The sequence below is a fragment of the Protopterus annectens genome, chromosome 3.part1 (genome assembly GCF_019279795.1).
Source record: "Protopterus annectens isolate FY-2018-M chromosome 3.part1, PAN1.0, whole genome shotgun sequence".
In the NCBI taxonomy this organism is placed as follows: domain Eukaryota; kingdom Metazoa; phylum Chordata; order Ceratodontiformes; family Protopteridae; genus Protopterus; species Protopterus annectens.
The window spans coordinates 1863145176-1863151175 of NC_056732.1; the positions used below are offsets into that span (position 1 = coordinate 1863145176).

General features: G+C 35.2%; 1 long non-coding RNA gene across 1 annotated transcript in view; it reads left to right on the plus strand.

The window, feature by feature from the left end:
• Positions 1 to 5351, plus strand: part of LOC122798777 — a 178768-nt gene extending 173417 nt beyond the window's left edge. Inside the window, exons 2-3 of the long non-coding RNA XR_006364300.1 lie at positions 382 to 566; positions 4212 to 5351. This is a non-coding gene — a long non-coding RNA (uncharacterized LOC122798777). The remainder of the gene's footprint in view (positions 1 to 381; positions 567 to 4211) is intronic.
• Positions 5352 to 6000: the final 649 nt, after the last annotated feature.

Here is a 6000-nt window from a genome sequence, read left to right on the forward strand (position 1 = left end):
AGCAGCCAATAGGAAAAGAAGAAGAAGAAGAGGAGAAAGAGGAAGAAAGCTGGATGAATAAGAAGTGCTTATAACAGCAATGGCTCTTTGTTCAAAAATAAAATGCTTCAGGTACCATTTCTGTAGCTAGCTCTGTGACCAGAACAGAAGACATAGTAACAAATAGTGTCCATTAAAAGATACAAGCTAAAATATTTTTTCTGAAGCAAGCACTTATGTGAATTAGGACAAAATCCTCTGAAGCAGTATAAAAGTTGAGACATTCAGTTTCACTCCTTTTCAGTTGATTCTAAGTTATTAAACTTATACTGATCCTGTGATATTTTGCTTATTTACAATTTAACCACTTTCCTCACAGATTACATTCTGATTTATTTTCAGGTTGATGTCCCTGTAGGGGCAGGAAATGAAGACAGTGGCAACTGTCAGTGGCCACAGAGTGGCAGAGAGAGCGCAGAGTAAGATGGCAGGAACAGAATCAGCCCACAAGTTTGGAAGTGGAAGAATCTGCAGATCCCTGACTGAGTAGATTAACTTGGAGACGTCCACACTGCTGGCATGGTGAGGTCTGTCTTTTTACTTACTTAGATGAAGAGTAGTAAACCTTCATTCAATTTAATAAATAACTGTAAAAATGAACGTTGGAAAACTGATTTATTTGGGGGGTATATGAATTGTTGAATTCATGGGAATACTGTGAAGATTTGCCTATTAAAAGGGTTTAGATGTGGGTAAACAAAGCACTACAGTTGTTAGAACCAGAAGTAAGACCTGAAATCTTGTTTAATAAAAATAACAGAATCAAGGATCTATCAAAGTAACACATTAGGCCAGAGGAAATGTCTGTAGTGGGGCCCAAAATAGGTACTTAAGATGCACTAAAAGCATTTGAAGAGAATATTTCAAGAAAAGTCTGAGAGTGGATTTAAATTTCCCACAGGTAAAGATATCATTTCACAAAAAGGGGACAAATAATTCTTACTAGATGTTATACATGAATGGTTGCGTCAAGAACAACATAAGGCTATAGAAGCCCTGTCAAAAAGATGCTCTCACCTACAAAATAGTTTAGAAGAATCAGACAAGCAAGACAAAGAAGTGGCAGAAGAAATTAAACAACTTTACAAAATGAAAACAAAAGATGAGAGAGCAGGAGGAGGAAATAGTTAATCTAGAAAAAGAAGTGGAATTTCAGAATCATAAAATAAAATCATTACAATGTATGTACAGCAAACCATTAGACTAGGAACACTACTAGGTTAGAAAGTTGAGAACGAAGGGGAAAAAAACTAAAAAAAACTCCCTCTTAGAAGGAATACAAGTATAGCAAATAGCTTCTGTGTTGGGATATTGGCTACAAGAACCAGCCTGGGACAAAACAGCAGAAATTCCCCTTAAATCTAATTCCCAATGTAAAGAATATAGCTACCCTCCAACATCCAGCTACACTCTGTCAGTGACTCCTACTGCCCCAATGTGGAAGGAAGCACTGAAGTGAAGACAAAGTGTCTAGTTACACAGACATTCGATAATGCTGCTTGCAATTCTTGAGGGGTCAAGTGGATCCATTAACATACTTGTGAGAAAAATGGGACCTCTATAAAGAACCATGAACTGAGAAGAGATAAAAACTTGAACAAGGGCAGAAAATGTTTAGATGGTCCACAGAAGATCTACGTTTTCTGACTACTGCAATGATGCCAGACAGAAAAGGTTTATCTGAAAGATTTGGAAAGGTAGAGCTAAGTGGAAAGATATAAAAAAATATATATATATATATATATATATATATATATATATGTCACATATTTATAAGCAAAAATCAGAAGTAAAAAATAATATATGTTAATGAGGGGCAGGCAAGCCCAAAACAAGACACAACAAATAAAAAAGTCAAATGTAAATGAAAATGCAATAACTTAACAGAGTCTACTTCAGAAGGATGAAATCCCAGTAGACTGACATTTAAAAGACCAAGACAGTAATGTTGAAGTTTCAATAACTGAAACTTCATTTACAAATGTAAAAGGTTTCAGTGTTTATTTGATGTTTTGCGGTTTAACTGCTATGTAGTAGAATGACGGAGATGCAAACATTTGGGTCTGTATAATGTCCTGTCACTTTAAATATTTGAAGTTCATAATGAATGTGTTTAGAAACATGGCAGAAATATTGTAAGTAAGTACAAGTTTGGTTGGAAATATTTATTATAGTTTATTTCATTTAAAAGTAAGCATATTTTAGTTTTACATGCTTATATGTAGTATTTTGGAAGATGTATGTCTGGTTTCGTGCTTATAAAGTGTTAGTCTGGATTTCCAGAATTGCAGATTAAGGTGTTGGATGTCCAGATTTAAAGATTGAAAATGTTGGATGTACGGGTTCGTTTACTTGTAGAATGAGTTGAGCAATTTGGATTTTTACATGTTGTTTTTATATTTTAAAATTTTAATGGGCATATTATACAGTAACGGCTGTACTGTGTAGCTCTATCTACAAGTTGAAGTAGTGTTTTAGATGACCGTTTTAGAAGACTGTTGTGTTTACACAAGACAAATAGTGCAGAAGGTTTTGAGTAAATGCCAATCCATGGCCTTTACACTGTGCAGCTTACTTTTGTAAAGACCAGTGCACAGAGTATGTGTGAAGTAGAGTACAAGGTGTGTGTGTGTGTGTGTGTGTGTGTGTGTGTGTGTGTGTGTGTGTGTGTGTGTGTCTGTGTGTGTGCATGCACGTGTGTGTACGCGAGTGTTTCATAACAGTTTAGGGACAGATGAAATGAGACCAGTATGGGATTCAGAATTTAAACAAACTGCCCAGATGACCTTAAATGCAAAAACACATATGAGTGCCAACAGTTAGAAAGCTTAGTAAAACGTCTGAGAGGAAAACAATTATTAAGAAATAAAAAAATTGAGGAGTTTAAGATTAAGAAGGGGAAAGAATGTGCATGGGATGTATAGAATATACATGGAGTGTATGCATGTCCTCTCTCACCACATCCATAAACCTTATCTTAGGCCTTCCTCTTTTCCTGTTACCTGGTACCTTCCCTTTCACTCTTACTGGTACTCGTCTGTCACAAAAGGGTCCTCTGCAGAGAGTATAAACAATTGAGCCAGAAAAAGGAAAAATATGGCTTACCTACCATCCTAATTTCCTTGGACATGCAGGAAGGAAAAGCTAAAACAAATAGTTAATTCCAAATTTAAATGCACAGGTGACACGTTAAAGTATAACTGGGGAAATACAACAAAAAAGGAAGATGTCAATTTGGTAGTTAGAATAATGAGTACAAGACTTATTCCAACATGGGGTGCACCTTGCAAAATACAACATGGGGTGCACCTTGTAAAATACAACATGGGGCGCACCTTGTAAAATACAACATGGGGCGCACCTTGTAAAATACAACATGGGGTGCACCTTGTAAAATACAACATGGGGTGCATGTAAAATACACAGTGAGCAGGGAACCCACTTTACTGGAAAGCAAACAACACAAATATGTCAGTTTCATTTGAAAGCACTAATGGAATCTTAGAAATTAATACAGCTGGTGCAAGAAGCAGAGAGTGGAAGGAGCGTACAAAGAATAAGTTCAATTCCCAGGGGGACCCATTTTAGGTATAAAACTGTACACCTGCCCACCTGAGTAGTTTGACTGCCAACAAAGTGAGTCTCACCTTTCTCATGCTTATTAAAATATTCCTGGGGCGATTCCAGCCCTAGAGATTGGCACTGGAAGATATCCTGCTTCCAAATGGTTGCCAGAGTAAGGTCTTTCCTATAACATTACAATTCATTTTCCTTTAATTAAAAAAAAAAAAAACTTTAAAATTGAGGGACCAACTTCAAGGTCAAATCAGCTGAATAAAATAAGATAATCTGGAAAGTTGGACAAGCCTAGAGTTTAGAACTTCACAGACAAAATGAGATCTGGGAAAAGGAGATACAATTGAAACAAGAAAATCTTGTAAATGGTACAGCAGTCTGGCAATACAAGTAAATTGGGCCTAAATTATGTAGGTCCCTACATTATTAAAAAAGGGTTACTGGCACTGTATATTAATACTGATTACCAAAATGTGGTTAAATCATCAAATGTATAAAATTTTAAAATGGAAAGAAAATGAAAGTACTTATTTTTCTATATATAGGGGGATACTATTAGGTACAACTACTAAAACATGATTCTCACTCTTTTTCAGATATCCCTGCAAAGAAAGTCCTAACAGATGAATATCTTTATTAATCTTCATGTCCATATGAACAGTGTTTCATCAAAGATGCAACTTTTTCCAGAGACCTTTGACATTTGCCAGTTTTGCACCTAAGTGGAGATACCTAAAGATGTTAACAATGACATTTTTTGCTACCAGAGTTGTTCATCATATGTTCAATCTTATGGATTCAAAGACTAATTCTGTTAAAGAAATGGAAACTGAACATCCTTTCAGACCTGTACTTGAAAATGCTGATATTTGCCTATGAGAGGAAGGAAGAAATAACGGCCAGTTCACCACAAATATGGGACTGTTAATATACCTTTTAGTAATGATACCTGTACTGCATTTAGAGAAGCTAAAACTATTCCATTTTGGGAGGTATATGCAACATATCTGGGGGAAAAGCATATAAATGACTCCTGAAGGTTGGAGTGGTCTCTGTTATTTAGGAGATGTAAGTCCACCAATTAGGCACACTTTTACCTTGCTTAGTGATATTAGGAATGTTAAACTTAAAAGACACAATGACATGGCAAAAACAGATGTAGGAGATGATGTCCTGCAGAAGCTTCAATCTTTCCCCTTTATAGAGCAGGGAAAGAAATTTGGGAAATATGTAGGTTATCACTGATGTTAGAGGAAGTACTGTGTTTTACCAATTGATATGTATTTGCTAGTAAATGTGATACTTGTGAATTGGTGAGAAGGGAATGCCGTATTTACATTCTTATTTTCCTGATAATGAACCTGAAATCAAGATCACCCTCAAGCTAATTGAGAAGATGATAAAAAACACAGAGAAAGAAACATGGCTATCTTGGCTGAGAGGTCCTGTCAGTGGTAGTGGGGCTTATACTGGTTATAGCTGGCATTCTAGGTTGTGTGAGCCTAGTAAGTGTTACCATCAACTGTGGAATGGAGTGTATAAGGCATCAAGCAGCGGAACAAGTGCATCAGGTCCAAAATATAGTGTGATTTATGAAGTGCATTGAACCGGTAGTTTCTGAACTAAGAAAAAACATGCATGGTTTTCATGTTTATTCAGGGAAATTGTTATAGTATTGCAATCTCAAACAAACGTGAGACATAATGTTACAAAATCTTCCCTGTGAATAATATATGTGGGGAAACATATATATATATATATATATATATATATATATATATATATATATATATATGTATAGTCAGTGGTGGCTGGAAATATGCCAGGAAGTAATAAAGAAATAAAAAAGCTACAAGAAAATGCACTGCTTGGCTAAAAGGGTCACAACCAAGACAGATTATAAATTAGTGCTTATGTAAATTCCTTTCTTTAACAAAAGCATAGCTATCAATATAAATGAACATTTTATTAATTGGAATTAATTCCTCTAACAAGGCAGATGCAAATTATGAGAAGTAACTTTCAGCTTGTTACTAAGATAAAATCAGCATAAAAATCTGTCAGCTAAGGGTCAGCAAAATAAAAGGGTCAGCCACTCACTCACACACTTGACACACTATATTTAGCTATAGCACACTGAATATTGTGTTAAGAAAATATTATAAAATGTGTTAATCTGTAATTTTCCATCAGAAACATTTACAATACATAAAATATATGCATATAAAGCATAATAATAATTGAAATTATATGTTTAAAGGAGAGAAACATATTCACTGTTTTTACTTGTCAATGGTGTCCAAATGTGAAGAACAGAACCACATGTCTTAGATTTGTGTCTTGGCCAAGATAAATGACAGTTTTCTGGAGATTTATTGATCAGAT